The sequence below is a fragment of the Nothoprocta perdicaria genome, unplaced genomic scaffold, assembly GCF_003342845.1.
Source record: "Nothoprocta perdicaria isolate Ctin4 unplaced genomic scaffold, notPer1 scaffold_15, whole genome shotgun sequence".
Lineage (NCBI taxonomy): Eukaryota > Metazoa > Chordata > Aves > Tinamiformes > Tinamidae > Nothoprocta > Nothoprocta perdicaria.
The window spans coordinates 6,085,554-6,104,762 of NW_020454649.1; the positions used below are offsets into that span (position 1 = coordinate 6,085,554).

The following is a 19,209-nucleotide window of genomic DNA, read 5'->3' on the forward strand; positions in this document are numbered from 1 at the left end:
CAGATCAGTTAGTTTCAAAAGCAACTGCAAATAGCACGGAAAACATAATAATTCTGCACTTTTAATAAAGCTTGTATATTTAATACTTTAATTACTTCAAATCTACCATCTTGATCTTTGATTGCATTTCCAGTGCTACCCAGATTATTTTGCTGCCCTACTAAAATCGTATTCTGTTACTAATGATTTATATTTCTTTTCTTAATGCGATTTTGCAACTAGTTTCACTATTCTGCCTTGAAGAAGGCTTCTAAGTCACCATGCTTTTTGAACTAGTTTAATTTTTAGCCAATTCATGTCATACATTCAACATATGTCTTCATATACATTTTAGGCGAGTCTCGATTTTAGAATGATGAAACAAAATGTTCAAAGCAAGGCTCATTTCAGAGGTTCCTCAGGCCTTTCTGCAGTTCTGGAAATCTCCACAGAGGTTTTCATGGCCTTGCTCCAGTAGCACTTACCCTCTCTCATAGTGAAGGACTTTTTCTCTCTTGCATGGTCAGAATTGTTTTTTATAGTTGCACTGTTTCCTTCGGGAAACTATGTCCTTTTGTCTTCTAATTGTTCTCTGCCTGATAGTATATGACTGCATTTTGTTTTGTTTGTTTTTCTAGTTACAAAGAGTCCCTAGAAATGAGACAGTTGCCTGAATTCCAGCTCATGTCCTATGCTCCTATCCCCTAGCCAGAGGCCAATACAAACTGGACTCCTTCCAGTTTGTCTGTATCTCTCTTATAGCTGACTACCAAAGCGTCTTGCAGGAATCCTGTGCCCAGAATTGTAGATGTGGCCTTGCAGTGCTGAGCAGAGGAGAATAATCATTTCTCCAGTGCTTCCCCTGCACTTGTGCTGATGCAGCTCGGTATGTTGTTACCCTTAATCACTGCAGAAGTGCATTCGTGACTGATGTTCAGCTTGCCTTCTCCCACGACCCTGCCTCCCTTTCTGTGCTAGGGTTTAGGGGCTTCTGTCTGGGGTCTGGGGCTTCGGGTGCTTCAAGATGCCCAAACACCATAACAGAACCAACATGGGGGAGGTGTGACCCTTACAGATACGGATTGATTGGGAAGATTATTGTCATGACCCATTAGTCATATCACCCCCTGGATAATCACTTAAGTTAGCTGGCTGAATTACTTGGCCAGTCTTCTAAGTAAAAGCTCTGGAGAGAACATGTCCCTTCTAGTACCTGGTTTAGGCTGTGTTTTACACAGCCTTACACCTTAAAGCGTTTTCTGACCCTAGGTATCTACAGAAGGGGCTTATGTCCATGTAACTGGCTTAGTTAGATACACTTGAAGTTGGACAGTATAAAAGAAGGAATTGAAGTGATCCATAATCTGTTCTAATTTTGGTTTTGCTGTCATTAAAGTTTTGCCGTCCTTCCTGTTGAGATCAGATATAGATTGGTAACTGACTCATGTTAGAAAATACAGCATTTAAAAATAGAAATGATCACATGCTGTGGGTGATCCCATGCAACGGGGCTTCAGGTGGAGGTAGAAATTAAACCCTGTTTTCAGCCTTCCAGTCACAGCACTGCTGTTAGGGGCTTCAGGTGGAGGTAGAATTTAAACCCTGTTTTCAGCCTTCCAGTCACAGCACTGCTGTTATTTGTGTTTCCCACACACAATCACAGCTTTTCGCACCTCCTCAATGTCACTTACCGTATTTAGGAGTTGAGGCAATCTGGTAAGTAACCCTGAGATGGAGAAAAGCTGTAAGACTGCACTGTACTAGATAGGTTAGTGGTCCTGTTAACTGTGGCAATGCAGTGGGAGATCGGAGAGGAGATGTTCCAGTCTTGTCCTCCCAGAAGTGCTAACAGACGTGCAGGATTATACAGGGAGAAACATCATTGTATTCCTGGGATGAAGGAAGCAGAGGCAGGTGGGGTCCTGCAGACATTCCCGGCTTGTTGGTGGCTGTGATCGCACACTGTTCCTCCATCCAATCTGCACGACAGTCTCTGGTCGTGGTGTATTTGTGGCTGAGTGCACTTAGGTGTGTGAGTACAGCAAGGAGGCAAACTGTAGTAGGGAGTAAAGAACATAGAGTAATAACAGGGAGTTTCTCCCTGCATCTCCAATAATCCTAAATCAAAGAAAACACTTATCTCACACTTAGAGATCTCTGCGAGTATTAGCCTCTGGTTGAACTGCAAAAAAAAGATGACAGCCAGTGCCAGTTTTGGTGGTGGATTGTTTCAGAGATTTAACGTCGTGTGTATTTCATATAAGCTACTGAATAGCTTTCAGTTTAAAGACAGGCTCCCTTCCTCCCCTTAGGAGTCCACTAAGCTGTCCAGTATCCATAGAATAATGTTATTACATTTAGTATTGTTTGTTAAGTTATAATTTTCAGTCTAAAACCAAAATTGCTATATGGGACTGAGCTGCATCTCCTGTAAAAGTAAGAACTCTGCGTATTTTCTCTTATTGATTAAAGGTGTTTTTTTTTTTTCTCCTTTAGTGTGTGAGATTTCTGCCATAGAGGGACTACTTTTAAATAATTTAGAGATGAAAACATGAAGACAGTTATCAAATAAAAAAGACAAGAGCTGCAGTGTAAATGCTGTTTTTTATGCTGTACAACCTCCCCATTTTTTTATGACTTTAGACTGGTTCCACAAAACAAACAAACAAACAAAAAACTATTGTTTTGCATTTCTTACAGGGCAATTTTCTCACCCTGTGTCACAAATCCTCTAGTTTATAAAAGCCTGTGTCTATTTTCTGTGCGGACGAAGATTCTGGAGAGATATATTTAAAGTTCATTTATTCTCCATTTTGTTTGACACAAAACAAAGGTTAATTTAAAAATAAAAGCAAAATAGTCTAATTCTTCTAATAGAGTCCACGTGGTCTTTTTAGCCTTTCTGTATCAGTGCCTCAAAAATAGCAGAACTGCTATTAATTATGAGCTTATACCCACGATAAATGTCTTGTATTAATAGATCAGATTTCGTAGTTCTTTCTCTCTGATTTAGCTGTGCTTACGAAATTTGCATTTTTGTTACAATACTTCAACAGTTATCTAGTTTTTTTGCTAAAAATTGCTGTGAAATAAATACATAAGCTTTTAAACTTAGGTAAAATGTGTTGGAGCAGATTGTAAGCATAATGAAAGGAGCTATATAAAGTGTTTTTAGTTTAATTCATTTTTGTATATTGAGATGTTTAACATGCTAGGCTGTGATCACTGGAACTTGCAGTTTCCATCCTGAGAACTTTAGCATATTTAAAACTACCTTGCATGCCTAACTCTTATCCAAATAAAAAGATGTTTTTTCTGAATTACTCCATCAAAGGAAATGTTATTTCCATAAAAAGGAAATACATCCTGTAATGCCGTATTTGGCTCTAAAATAACCCCTCCTCTCCCCTGCCTTGTCTACATGAGGAAATTGTGTAGTACAGTAAGAGCTGATCTGTAGTTAAACTGAGGCCCAGATGTGCACACTGTATGCAGCTGGGGGGAAGGGACAGAGTCTGATTTGGACTAGCTCTGGTCTGGTGCTGTGAACTGGATGTGCAGGAGTAGCTGGAGCACATTAAGTGCTTTGGATCATGCGTCTTTCAGCTTTGTTTCATTTGAAAGGAATCCAGCTGTGCGCAGAGATCTCTGCCCTGCGAAACAAACAGAGTAAGCGGGCGTGAACAGGAGATTCCCTTGAAAAGTCTAATCCCAACCTGAAAGTAAAGACTCATGTAGGTGTGTGCTTTGTTTAGATGGTTCCAAGAGCAAGCACATTAAGCCAGACTGTCAGGAAATAATACTTTTTTTCCCTTTGCTTATGAAGGTGCCTATATTCACTGACAGTTTGGAAAACAAAAACTAATAACAACAAAAACCCAGCAGTGCATATTGTGTGTGCAAGGGTGCACAAGAATGCACAAGAATGCGAGGGAAACATGATGCAAAACAAGAGGTTACACAATGGAAGCCACTTTTGCTTAAATTAATAAGGAAAGGCAAATTTTGTGTTTCAAGAACAAAATGGAAGGTACACGGACAGAAATGGATTTTCTTTATATGTAGTTCTACTGTTTGAAAACCATCAATGTTTACCTTTCAAAGTCTCAACTAGGAGAATTGTCTGTGAATTAAAATTCCTTCTTACAATGCAGAATCTCTGAGCCTGATATATTTAAGATCTTTCATGAAATCCAATATATCACTTACTTCTACAGCATTTGTTGCAGACAATACAGTGACGGCATTGTTACTTGTATTCTTTTTAGTCATTTCTGTAAAATACTGTAAGCAGCTATGCAGAGAAATATGGCAGTTCTGTAGCAGTGATGGAACTGAAGAGGGTTATATAATTCAAACACTTGTGAAATTAATAAAATTACGGATTTCTTGCCAAGACTTGTCTTCAGAGACTGCAGTTGTTTACAGAAGCTCCAGCAGATTCCCGTGAGGGAAGATGATGTGAGGAGGCGGATTCTGCGGTCTTGCTCAGATGAAACAGGACTTGCTCTGAGCAAGGAGTGCATTAATTTCCAGGAGACAGCCTAATAATGGAATACTAAAGTACTGACAGAATTGGACCCTACATTTTTATGTTCAAACTCTGACTGAGTAGCTGATTGCACGGTGTTTTATTGCATTCATACTTGGTACTGTTCTTAGTGGAAAATAACACAGTATGTGACATACAACAGGTAAAAAGGAAAAGATGCAGGTAATTTCAGTTTTTATACAGACTTTTCACTAAGAATAGTTAATCAAATGAGCAGGGATTATGATGCATACAGAAAGTTGTTACCAATGCAACAAAAAGCCGTAGCACAAGAACAACGTTTATAAAGCTTTAAATATGTAGATTATTTGTTTTATATACGGGGAATTAATCCAGCACTGAAAACTATCATTTGCAGAAAAATATGTAAAACTAGCATTCTTTAAACACAAACCTGCTGTCCCCATTTTCTGAACCTCTTTATACAAACTGGCATTCCACGTGTGAGACTGCCATCTTCACTCAGTCGGCGTGCCTGCGGGTCAGCGGGAATTTTGCAGGAGTGCAGGCTAAAGCGAGGCTTGGCAACCTGGGGAATGCACGGCAAGCAGGGCTGGCAGTTCATAAAAGGCTGGCAGCAGAGGTGGCATGGGGTTAGGAGCAGAGATGTATTGAGAGTTAGCAAAGAGAGGCAGTATTTTCTTGTACAGAATTCAGCAGAGGCTCCAGACCTTAGACATCTCTCCTTCTTACCAGCTAATCTTAAAATCAGTTTGTATTTGACATGGTGTGGGTTTTAGGTTCATATGAGGTTCATGTCAGTGTCCTCAACCTCTCATTTGGGAATGCAGAGTACAATCTTGTACACCACATTTGGAAAATCTCTAACCCCCGAACATTTGAACCTTAGTATCTTGCTGTGAACATCAGGTTTTTAATTATATTTTGAACCTGAGTAATTCTAACCGTTGCTTGATTAAATGCTACCTGGTTCTCAGTTTTTTTTTTTTTTTTTTTAAAAGGCTACAGCCCTTAATTAATTCCCTGAAGGTTTTGTATTCTCTTCAAACTCCCAATCTGATTTTCTGTCTTACTGCCTGTTCATATGTATTCAGCAGCTAAGCAAGCATGCTAAAAACTGTTCTTGTAAAACATAAAAAGGCGTTTCCCTCCACCAACCTTTTGTAGAAAGGGTAACTGCAAATTACAGGGAGGGTGAGGATTTTTGCTGCCAGCTGATTTGAGACCTACAAGAACAAACAACTATACAGCATTTTTTTGCTCATGTTAATTTCATTCATTACTGTTGATTGAAAAGGAGCTTAGAATTATTTTTCTACAGAAATCTTTTGAGGTATGGCAGCCAAAATTAAATTAAATACTGAGATTCTCAATGCACATTTAGAGGCTGAAACATCCACAGCAGCACTGCTCAAGTTAGTTCTGCTCAGGTATGTGCGAGAGCTCCTCATCATGTCTGCTGGTAAAATCAGAGACAATTTAATTAAAATTCTGGATACAGAGGGAAAGCAAAACAAATTATGCTAAATGACAGTTTATGAGTAATAAATACATGAGTTATAAGCACTTTTTTTCTTTTTCTTTTTTTTTCTCTCTCTCAAAGAAGCAAGTATAGTATTATATACTAAGACCTGACCCCTACAAACACTTACCTTTGCTAAGACTATTCATTAGACAGCCTGGGAGTTCAGAGAGACTTCCCTAGGGAAGGTTACTTGTAAATAAATAGTGAGAAGGTGGTGACGGTTTTTTTTTGGTTTTGTTTTTAATCCTTCTAACTATCCTTCCTCAGATAGCAAAACTTTTAAATGGCTTTACTGAGAATTTCTGCAAAGATTGGATGTGCAAATTCACTTATTTCACAGTATAAAATAAAGAAAAATTTGACTCACCTTCTGTATAAATAGCTCTACTATGTTCTTAATTTTTCTCAATTACTCAGATTACCCATATGTTTCTTAGGCTGTAGAGATGACCTTATGTTTGTACAAAGAACATAGCAGGATGATGACTTTTCTCACTGGTGTGCGATGGCACTTTTGAAATGGTAACTTGCCAACTGGATGTTGACTCAGACATGAGATTTTCCAAAGGCGTGCTTGCTTTAGTGTATCATGTTTCCATCTGTTTGTGGATATATATATGTATTTGGCTAAGTGTAAAAATGCCAAGTACAAGTCATCCCATATGCTCAATGAGTTTTTCACCTGTTTGTGTGCTAAAAGGCAACAAGATGATATGGAAAGTCCCCTCTGAACACCTGCCAAGCAGGATTGTAAAACTCCCTCTCAGGCAGCCGAAAGCTCCTCTAGGTTACCTTTGGAGTTGAACAGGGGAACAACCACCTGGGGTTTTGCACACCAGCAATCCCAAGATTAAAGACAGCAAACTTTGAGATGGTGCAAACAAATCTTATTGGTGGATGGCATGTGATTACCCAGCAGGTGGGAGATGTAAATCAGTAGCTTGATGAGAATCAGGAGATATGAGAATGGCAGAGGGCTGCGTTCTCCAGGGCATGCTCTCTGTGAGTGAGTTCCAGGAAATTTGACCTTGGGTTATTTTGGTTGTTGGCTGATAGGGGTCTTTTCCTTGCTGTCTGAGCTTGATGGCTGGATAAATTTGCATTTCTTCTTTTTGTGTTTTATCCTGTGGCCTTTACAAACCAGGACTGATGAGAACAGGTGAGACTGAAATCCCATTGTGTTAGTGCCCTTCCTCCCCCTCACTGTTTTTTTTCTGGTGTGTACACATTTCCCTGCCCTTTTCAGAGAGTGTTTTGTAGATGGATCTTGGAAGATATATCTTCAAGGCTGTAAAAACAGGCTGTTGTTTCATAAATGCCCCTTTTTCCCCTTCTCTCATTTGCTGAGATAACCTCCAGATGGTTTATTCTTTTTCATTTTTCTGTGGCTTCAGTGTGGTGGACCTAAAAGGATCTGTTGCTTAAATAGAAGCCTCCCCTGCACTCCCAGTCTGCTTTAACTGATGCTATTTTTCTTTCTCTTGCACATGCTGTTTGTTAATGCATTTGCACAGGAAATAGTGCAAAAGCAAACAACGTAGAAGAGAGCAAGCAAGCATAAAAGAAGAGCAATTCCATGCTATTGGCTGTACTCAGCAGGATAGATGAGAGCAAGTGAGAAGGGCAAAATACATAAATGTATGTTTTAAATTCAGAACTTCAGTTAATGTGACCCTCTAAATAGGGGTCACATTTAAATATGGGTCACATTTTTTAGAGGGTTAATGGTCCTCTAAATATGGTGAGAAAAGGTTTATCTTTTTCTTTATCAGGGCAAACTGAACAGAGTTACAGTGATTCCCGCCCCCTCCCAGTTTAAGCTTGATTCTGGCAATGACTGTGAACAGTTATGGTCTCAGTGTTCAGTTATTGTTTTTAGGTGTCTTTCCAGTCTGTGCCTGCAGAACAAGAAAGACTCAAAGGGTCATAGGATTCAGTTCTTCGTTGTAGTGGACATCACATCTTGTAAACCAAGCCTCTATGCAACCTCAGTCTCTATATTTTATACATATATATGTATTTACACATACACACATATATATAATCTATTAACCGCACTTGTCCTGAAATATCATACGTAATTTAAAAAAAATTGTTTTTCAAAATTAAGGGCCTGAGCTCTGTTCACTGCTAGCAGAGGTGTCTGCTGACTTCCCTCATCTGAGAGCATTACTGCTAAATAATTTTTTTTGCTATTGCCAAAAATGTGGGATATAGAAATGAAAAATTGCTAGCTAAGTGTTTGTTTTCTTTAAGCTATTCTTATGAGAAAGCTATGCTCAGACCTCACCGAGCAGAAATCTGCTTTATTTTTGGTGTCTTTAATTTACTCATAGCTGGTTAACCTGTCCTTGAAAAGCAGCTACCCAGCTCACAAACTGATAGCACCTTTATTTTTATTTATTTATTTATTTATTTATTTTCTTGCATTATCCTAACTGCCTTGCAGGGATTTGTTTAAAAGTTTGTTTTAAATATGTCAAAGACTCTTCCATAAGTTAAATTATGGGAAAGGACAGATACTGCTTTGGCAAAAAGTATTCCACAAAGAATGTAGGAATGTGGTGGATGATTGATGATTGCTAAATTATAATGTAGTAAATGAACAAATTTTTGGATTTTTGAGTATAGGATGGAAAAGTCTTGTAGAGAGATATATTTCAAGATGTCTTCAATCATGTGTTAAACTCAGCTTTACAACATTGTTCATATCCATACAGAGGATATATTTCTAGGATACATTGAAAAGTAGTATTAATGTCCTTATGATCGTGTGTGTGTGTGTGTATGTTTTAATCTATGTCCTTTGACAGAAACTGAAAAGAAAAAAAAAATCTGAAAACTTCTGGTTTTCTCTCTCTCTTGATGATTCAGAACTACCATGTACCTCAGTGATTTTCTGAAATTCTTAATATGGAGATGTATAGAAGTTTGCAAGTTTTTCTGGTCTAGTCATAATATTAAGTCATTCTTTGTCCTTCCAGATCTAGATAATTTCCTAGATGAGAGCAAAACTCTGAATTGATTTCATAATAAATTTAGCAGTTTTAAAATTCATTTTTATTTTTTGAAATCGGGCTTTACGCAGACTACTGTACACAAGTTTTATCTTCAGCTGATTATTAAAGTTTTCTGAAAGGGGAAATATTCTGAAAGGGGAAAAGTGTTAACTTTGAAATGTAAGAGGAAATCATATAATCTCAAAAATATCTGCTATATTTTTGGTGTTCATGCACTAGCAATCAGGGAGTTCAGCAGAGATTTGACTAACGGGATAGGATAGGATTCTGAAATGTTCCTTGAAATTGTTTATAAGTATTTTCAGTCACAAATAAACAGGTAATTGCTTTGCTCTAGCAACGATCGTTTGATCTGTGTGCAAGGGAGGGTGAAATTTCATCCTATAAATAGGACAGCATAGTAAAAGTTTAAAACACAAAACAAAAAACCAACTTTATAATGCCCACGTAAGCACTACTTGCTGAGGAACTTTGAAACCATTAGTACATCCATAACTTGTAACAGAATTGCAGATCATACTTGCAATCTCTTTATTATACTGGTAAACATTGGGCATTGCTTCTATGCTCACCAAGTCATTCAACACTTTTTGAACTTATAGTTTCAAAGGATAACTGCTATAAAAGTTATTTATTTACATAAATTGTGTGAAAGTGGAAGGTTTGGTCATACATAGTTCTACCACATGATGTCCTCCTAACCTAGGTTACAATCAGAGAATGAATGCAATCAAATCTCAGTGGTGTGAAATACTGTAACATTCAGACGTGTGTTTCTAGAAATGGTATTGATCTTACTTACCAATTACTGTGACTCTAGAAAAGACAATTGTTGTAATTTTTATATTCACTGTGTATGAATTGTCAAGAAGTCTTTCAAATCTGAACAGTCTAAATATAGCCTTTTGAAATATCTGCATTCAAATCCAAAGTCTAAAAGGCTTAAGCATTCTCAATTTGTTCTACTTTAAAGAATACAGTCCACTTTAGTGTTATTGCTACTGCTGTTTTGTACAAACATTTTGTGCTACATATTTTTTCACCAAGAAAATTGAAATGTTGTACAAATTACGTAAGAGTTAGGATTAATGTTTTTATGAAGAAGTGATTTGAACAAAATTTCACCTACTTGTGTTTGAGGGATGGCACAAATACAGTCTTTAAATTTTGAATGTGACATTATTTTCCTTAAATTTCTGCCAAATTATTTCTTATTTTTAGTGATTTTCTTTTGGATGTCAAAAACGAGTGTTCTTTGCCATGTTAATGTAACAAATCTTCATCTACTTAGGAATTTGTGCATCTTATTATTTTGTGTAGTTGATGAGCGTTTGAGGTTAATCTTGCATCATGCTATTCCAAATAAAAGAAAATAGATTTTTTTGAACTAAAGGCGACCAAAGTTAGGCTGTAGGAGAGTCTGTGAGTCTTTAGAAGGCCTAAAGAGGAACGTCCACTAGAGGCCGATGGTGCACTTGATGCAGTTCAACCTGCCGTTGAACCCTCCCAGCTTTCACAGTGTTTAGATATTGACAAAAGATTTTTTTTTTCTTCATTTGCTTTATTTTCAGAAGAGTCAACTGGTTTGTTCTGTCTGTACTTCCATATAGATCCATATAGATCTCTACATAGTCACATATATGCATAAACATGCATTTGCAGCCATTTAGAAATGAACAGAAATGCAAGTAGAATTTCTTGTATTCCCGCTCATATGGTCTTTTAATATGAGGATTTACACAGTGCATAAATAACTTAAGCTAACACATGGTTTACATGGTGGCTGAGTAATAGTCAAAGGTAATTTGCCTAAAACAAATAGCTATTTTTTGGAGAGTTTTATTTACAAGTCTGAATCTTACTGTCTCCGATGAGTAAGAGCCTGCTGACACATGACATTAAAGTGTATGGGAGTTTTTGTTGTTGTTTTTAATATGGAATATAAATTTGAGTTAAAATGCAGTTTCTAATTTTTAAATGAGCCTATCTTCTTCCTTTGATAAAAGAGGGGATGTAGACCATTATTTGGGAAATACAAGGAACTGCTTCATGGCATACTCAGTAATTGGTCTATCCCTCTCCTCTAAATGCACTCAGTACTGTTGAAGTTAATTACACTAATCATCACAGTATTTAGGCACAAATTACATTCAAGTTGAGAAATGACAGTGCTGTTGTAACACACCAGTGAAATCTGTTCTGACAAGTCAAACAAGCATCTCTTTAAATAATAGTAATAAAATATTTAAATTGCACTTTAAGGTTTCTACTCCTATTTTTCAGCCAGGCAAAAAATTCAAGACCCTGATGTATATCAAATAATATAAATGCTTCCAGCATATCCAATATCACTGTGCTTTATAGATTAATGAAAGAAGCTGAGCTGCATTGTGCACAGGTGTAAATAGTTAATTATTTTCCTTTTTGCTATTTGAGGCTGAAGCAAAAGGGAAATATTTTCTTCTACCCTCCCAACCCAGCCCAGTTTGCTTCAGAGGAATGTTAATCAGCTTCCTAGTGCCAGAAGGCCACAATCACCAACTACTAATTAGTTTCAGATAATGATATTGGTAATGAGCCTCTGGTTCCTCAGAGGCAGTAGACTAAACCTGACTCAGATTTATTCAGTTATTTTTCAGTAATGTTACTATGACAAGAGATTTTATCGGTTTGAGCATGTTTAAGGCCAAATATTTTTCATTTAATGGTAACAGCACATCATTTCTGTACAGATTTTGTTGAAATAACAGTTCGTTTTAAATTAACTTTCCATTAAGCAATGATATTTGCCTTCTTGTTAGTCCAATTTTCTGATTACTCTCTAGGACATCTTTACTGTTTCTCAGGCAATTACCTAATCACCTGCAGTGAGAACACTAATTGGGGAAGATTCTTGAGTGAACTTTCTGCGGAGCTGTCTCTCTGGAAGGTTTGTGCCTAATTTAATGTCCAGTAAAGATGTCATATGGTCGCTTTTACTGGGCAGCAAGTGCATTTTGCTGTGGCTAGCCACTGGGCAGATGCATCACAAGCAGGATTGTTATGCATTGGCAGCACCAACTGTGAGGGCAGAGAGAATCGTTCAGTCTCTGATCCATGCAGAGCTATGGCCACACTTGTCAGATGTAGGGGTGTACTGTATACCACAAGAAGTTAGTCTCTACACTTGGATACAGCCCTTATCCAGTAGTGGTAACAAATACTGTAGAAGGACTTCAGTTCTGCAGCATGGTAGGATAGCAGTAAAGAAATGTTTAAGCATGTGAGAGAATGTCATTTGATGCTGCCTTTCTCCATGATGGATGTGTCTTTAAGGAGAATTGTTGTTAATGAACAGACATGTGGAAAACCCCATGCCTGTTTCCATATAGCACTGGATGTTGAAAATTAAGTTACGGAAAGCAGAAACTTGATTTGCATGTTGCCTGACTGACATATCAGCTCTAGCTGATAGGCCTTATATGACCCTTAATCTCTTGTAAGACTATCAGAGGATTAACAGTGTAAGACTGAAACTTCTTTTTAATCTTTGTATGATTTTCTTCTCTTTATGTGTTAATGCCTTAGAATAAAAGCCAGAGTTGCATTCCAGTTCCTTCATTGAAAGGCAAAGAATGAACGTGTTGTTAATGTAATGGAAAGTTGCCTAATAGAGCTGAAACCTAGTCACTTTTGACTGACTGAGCATTAGAAATCTATAATTTTGTTGTTCTTTAAGTATGTGAAGGGCAGTCTTCATGTGTAATAGTGTTTAAAAAAAAAAAAAAAAAAACAAGAAAATGTGTGACATTTTTGTGTTGCAATGATGAGACAGTCCACCATCTCAGAAGAGTAACATCTGAAGGTTTTTGTTCTGTCTCCCAGTAATTTTTTGTCTAGTAACAAATATAAGATGCAAATGCAACTTGATATCTTTTCTGGTGGCCTACTCCTTCCACCTTGTCCAAGAGGGCTTTCCTTGTAGTTGTGTAGATTCAGCTGAAGGGAATAAAATAGTTTCTGGCTTTCTTGGTGATATAGTTAGTGGGAAAATGGATAGATTTGAATTTGAGCTGCCTCTTAGTGAGGAGGAAATCAAACCTGAGGTTTCTATTTCTTAGATGTCCACTAAGCAGTTACATGGGCAGGAGAACTTTCAGTGTGCCCAGACGTGCTTGACAGAAGTAGAATAGGTGCCATTCCACCCTCTAAAGAATCTCTGCCTTTCTTTAGAAGCGCAATCTAGGCTGTAGGTCTGTAGTGAATGAAAATATTTTCCATCACACCTGCAAATGTCATTTAGAGATATATTCTTGTCTATAAAATTTTTGTCTAGACTAGCTTTTGTTAGTGGTACTATCTTCCTGCTGATTTAAAGATGTGCTGTTTGTTTTGAGCCATGCATAGGGCAAGTGGTAGCTGCTTAAGCTCCTCATATCTAATTTGAGATCAGGTGTCAATAGTTATTATGGCATTTATATGTAAGCTTTTTATTGCATTTATCACTTTTTCCTACTCTAGTTATTTTTACTTTGTGTGGAATCTTTTAAACTAATAGTGAATTGCTTTTATTATTTCTATATTTGCAATATCATCATTTTCAGAGACCCTTTCTCAAACATATTTGTGCAAACTATGAGAAGACAGTAATGAGAGTGTTGTAAGAAAGAAAGAGTCTCTGATGTACTTACCAAAGGTATACTTGTTTTAAATTGAAGGAAAAATGCATAATTAATTTTGAATTTCTAATGCATTGATACTAAGATTAAAATGAGGTTTTTGTAAATTAAATGAAGTTGGAAGTAGTATCGATAATAGTCTGTACTGCTATTCATTTTATGGAAATTTTGTGGTAAGCGTTTGTGCTTGTGAAATACAGTAGATGTCAGTGTTATACGTCAGCAAATACTTGTGTGAAAGAATTGTAACTTTTTCTGAGCATGTCAAGTATCTAGATTTTAACTTCAGGTTAAATATCTTCATATTGCAAGGATTGCAAATGGGAAATGCTTATTTTTTTATTACTTTGCTGAAAGGGAGACTAGAAGACTTAGTCAGCTATTTATATTGATATTAAAATACATACTACTGAGCTTTGCCATAGTGGCTAATACATATTTATTTGATGAACAGCTCTACTTTCAAATAAAGATAATGTTAAAAATGCATGCTGAGTATTTCCATCACATAATCAGCCCTGCTGCACACTAAGCATTAGAATCCATCAGTTATGGTGAGAATATAGGCAAGAACCTAACAAAGTCAGAATCTAGGTTCTCATAGCATTTAAGATAGCTGTGACCTTCTCCCCTGCTTATCACCTGCACTGCACGTGAAGGTTTGTTTTAGAGTTCAGAAAATGTTTTTCTTATATAAAGGATGTAGGAAGCAAGTTTATTTTAAAAAGAAACATCTATTCAAAAGATTATTATCTTATAGTGAGTAGGAATGTCTACAGGAGTTTATATATATATATTTAATGACTGTTCAGAGCTAGGAAGAAATCTTGGATCAGGAAGAACTTATTTCATATCCTTTTATTTTGCATGTTCTCAAAGCTAGTTTTTGAAACGTGATGCGTTCCAACTGTGAGAAATGTTCTGTTAGGATTTGTCTTTCCATTCTATTTTGAAATTGGTACGTGTTTATTAAGAGTTTAATGTATGACATAAGTGGTATTTGTAAGTAAGCCTAACAATTTCATTAGATTTTATGAATTATTACAACAAATAAATTTAGTTAGTTCTGATGTCCTTAAACTGTTGTTAAGGAAGTACATAGTGTTCAATTTTCCTATCAGCAATCGTATTTTATTGAAAGCTGTTACTATACCATATTGTGCATTTGTTTGATGCAGGTACTCAATTAGAATTTTTACCAGTAAGCTGACTCTTTACTAAAGCATCTGTTTTGTAATATGGTCCTCTGAGAAGTCTCAGTTGATATTTCCAGCTCACTTCCATGGCTTGCAGCTTTCATAAGCATTTTGCAAGAGGAAATTGAATGAGGAAAAAATCAGATTCTAAATTAAGTTCAGATATGCTCCCTCTGAAAAAGATGAAGGATGATTCAAAGAGGTTAGGGGAAAGAAAAATAAATGAAACTAATAACCTTGAGAAATCAAAATATGGTAAGATAAAGCAGAGAAAAGGGACTAAGTAGGTGAAATAAAGTAGTTTGGCTCTTCTCTTGAGGATTAACTAACTTTCACTTCTCTGCTTGTAAGCACCTAATGCACATAGACATTTTTCCCACTTATGCCATACCAATTTTCTGCTTCCTTTTATCATAGAAATAGGAGGCGATTGCAGCTTACCAAGTTGACAATAAGTGTGTACTTGTTCGGTCAAAAGCTGATGTTTCATCATTTAGGCATTCCCTATTGCTGTATGTCACACAGCATCACCCATGAAAGGTTTATGATGTGCCTGAATGACAAATGCATTGTACTTTGGCAAACTCCTCATGACTTGAATTTATTTATGTGGCCAAATCCCTTAATGATGTTATAGTTTTGAGTCTTCAGTTATCTGTAGCCTGTCAGCTACATGTAGATCAGGTCAGTCAGGCCTGGGAGAATATTTTATTGCCTTTAGATTGATTGGAGCCCTTCAGTTTCTGGAGGAAAAAAATAATATTTTAATTTGAAGATTTTAATAGATAGCATTCTTAACATGCTCTTAACTTTTTTTTTGTTTGGTCATTGACTTGGAAAGAGCAAGTTTTTAATTTCTACTGAATGAAACTCTGGATTCATTTTGAAAAGTTTCCATTTAGAACTCCTTTTGATAGATTGACCAAAAGAAAACCTATTGAGAGAAGAGGGTAATCTTATTTTTATCAAATACATAGATGATAAATATGTATCCATCAAATGTTTTTATTTTCTTCTCTCTATATAATCTTTAATAGTAACAGGCTAGTGCTTCAATCTTCATATAGCAGGAATAGCAGAATTTGGAGTAATAGATGAGAGGGAGAAAAAAAAAAAGTGTGTGTATATATGTGTGTATATATATATATACACATATACATACATGTATATATAGTGTATATATATGTGTATATATATAGTGTATATATATGTGTGTGTATATATATATACACACACACACATATAGCTTGGCTGCTGCTTAATAACTGAGCAAAACCCCAAGCAAAACAAAGAATGTGTTCATTCTCAGGGCACTGAGAGGCTAAAGAAAGCAGGAGCTTCGCAGTTGTGACTGTCAAGAGTCACAAGTCACAATTTGAGAGTACAAGTGTGTTGGAACGTATGCGTATGCATGTGTCTCTTATTGTAGAGTATTTTCTCTGTGGGAAGAATCAACTTAAAACAACATCTTAGGCTAAAATTGCATTTAATTAAAAATGATCTGTCCACCTCTATGGGAATAAATAGCAAATAAGTACTTATACTCAGAAGAACTCATTAAAATTCCATTTAAAGCCATTAGGGTTAATTTGTGCATTTAAAAGGTCATTATCAAGTAATTAGTTTGCTTTCTGTAGAATATTGATTTTTTTTTTAAGGGTTTTGATTTGATACACTTGAAAGTGAGACTGGAAGAAGTTTCCAGTTTCCAAACAATAAAAAACTTACTTTGTTTGGTGAAAGCACCCTCTAGAAAAACATACGAACTGGTTTCCAAATTCCAGTGCTGAGGGCTGGAATGAAAAGCAGTGGCGTCAGTTCTCTATTTCCTAGCACCGCAGTCCTGGAGAGTAGCATGTGCTCCCAGCACAGCAAAGGCCATACCAAACAGTTGGGCCATTTGCTCCAGTTGATCTTTTGAGAGGAGAAAACAAAAACAAACAAAAAAACAATGATACTAACCTTTTAATTGCATAACCTAGCGAATGATCGTGCAACTGAAGCATAGTTCAACCTCAGAGCGGCAGTTTCACAGTCTCTGCAGCCTTGGTCTGTGTTCTCCATGCCTCGCACTTCAGAACTACTTTTGCAGGCATAGGGACAATGGAAGATGTTCCACTGCTTTAATTCAGCAGCTCCATTTGATACTTTGCAAAACAGTAGAAGGGTTATCAAGCAAACACGTTCTGAAGTGACTTGGTTCTTTAATTCTGTCTCCTTTCTTACTGCATTAAGGAGCCCTACAGCTGATCAGACTTTCACCTCCATCATTTTTGGAAGATAATTTTCTCACAGGATTGAACTGTAATTGTGCATGCAGGTCCACAAAGCAAAACATTTTAATTGTTTTGATCACAGAAAGATATAGAAATATGTTTCAGTGATATTTCTGAGAGCTGAAATCTGAGGAAATTGCTCAAAATCCCTGTCTGTAAGATTAAAAACTCTGTACCTGATACTTGGACCAAATTCATCCTTTTATTTATTATTTTTTTTCTCAGTCCTCTTGCTTGTGAAATCACCAAAGCATCTACTTCTCTAGTGTTTTTTTTTTTCTCACTTCCAAGTAAGCAGTTTTGTTGTCCTGCTGTGGTGGTGGTGGGGTGAGGACCAGCGCTCCTGCCCTGCGCTGTCTCCTCCCTGCAGTAACCAGTGAAGGCAGCGCTAATATTGAGCTTTGAGAACTGAAGTATCTGGCTTAGTATCATCTCTGGCAGGTCATTATCACTGCCCACCTCTTCTGCCTTAGTCCAAAAAGCTAAAATTTGTTGTCTTTTAATGTTCTTAAATGGAAGATAAGGCAATGAGCAGGCCAGCTAATTGGAAGGGGAAAGCAGACTCTTAAATTTTTTATTTTAGGGAAAGGAAATTACTATAGCTGCAAGACAGGGCTAATGGCTTTTAATTGACATCATGGCCACTTAGATTGAATGGATGGGTGCTACTCCCTCCAGCTTACCATTCCCGAGGAAATAAGTTGTGTTTCAGAGAGCCTGTTAGGGAGCAGCAGGAGCAGGGCTGCCTTAGAGGGAGGATGAGCCAGGAGCCCGGCGTGACCACAGCACTGGCAGGAGGATGGAACTCACGTATTTATATGAGCTTCTGTGCAACTGCTCTAGCATAATTAGAAGTAATTTCAAATGGTTTAAATTTGCTCCCAAGATAAGAGAATTATTCCTACATAAATAAAGATTAATGCAATGTGCACTTGCCATTTTCTGGTACAAGATAATGTAAATTTGTTCTGATGGGCAATGGCTGAATTAATAGACTGAGTACAAAGCCTATCTTCTGTTTTTAACGATATTTTTCAAAGCTAAATGTTTTTGTTGTATTATGCAGTGCAGTATGTTAATACAGTCAGAGGCATATTAGGCAGACTGTTCCATCTCTGGTGTGTTTAACCTCAGGGTTTTGCTAAGTCACAAAACTTTGATTTCAGCATGGACTTTTCTTTTGAAAAGTTTACAACCTTATATCTGTTCCTATAGTTTAATGGCTGGGTATAATACTGGCAATTTTTATTTCTTGCCATGTAGGTTTCTCAAAAGCTTGTAAGGGAAGAATAATTAAAAATTAGCCTTGATTTCACTATAATATTTATATGTCCCCACCAATTTGATCTAGCTCTGATGTTTACTCTCTTTTGCTACAGTGCTATATCCTGTCATACAAATCCACAATTATGAGTCAGTATGATTAGTTAGCTTTAGCTTTACTAAAAGGTTTACTAAGTAAAAAGGTTTACTAAGTAAATCTTTTAAGTAAAAAAGTAAAAAGGTTTACTAAGTCAGGTTTCAGGTTAGAAATAGTCTGTCCTTAAGAGACTGTAGCAGTCTCTTAACTAGCAGTTTAAGGGGTAAGATCGCCTGCAGCAAGACAAATGCTGAACTCTAGAGGCCTCAAAAGGTGAGTAAGTGCCAATTCTTTCTGTCACTTAAAAATTTATAAGCAAATTCTTTCAGATGTCTTATCCTGATCAATTTTTGCCTGCTCCTTTAGTGTCCATTTCACTAATTATATCTTGTGTAAAAGGAGTCTATAAAATTTGAGTACTGACTGAACGTGGAATTTAAAAACAGCATTTTATGCAGAATCAAAATATTTTGCAGAAAGCCTATTTTGTCTTGTTTTCCAAATATTTAGGCAAAAAGTGAAATATTCAGAATATCTGAAGTCTTTTGAAGACAATGTGACTTTTTTGATAGCTTTCATCATGCTTGTCACAGGTATTTTTCCTCCCATTGAAAACAACTCTGTATAGGGCTATTTGCACGTTGTGCTCTGCCAGTTTAATGGGTCTCTAATCTCTACTGGT

General features: G+C 36.7%; 1 long non-coding RNA gene across 1 annotated transcript in view; it reads left to right on the forward strand.

Annotated features, from left to right (window-relative positions):
- The first annotated feature begins 7,060 nt into the window (after positions 1 to 7,060).
- Positions 7,061 to 19,209, forward strand: part of LOC112943470 — a 73,207-nt gene continuing 61,058 nt past the window's right edge. The window contains exon 1 of the long non-coding RNA XR_003248596.1: positions 7,061 to 7,176. This is a non-coding gene — a long non-coding RNA (uncharacterized LOC112943470). The remainder of the gene's footprint in view (positions 7,177 to 19,209) is intronic.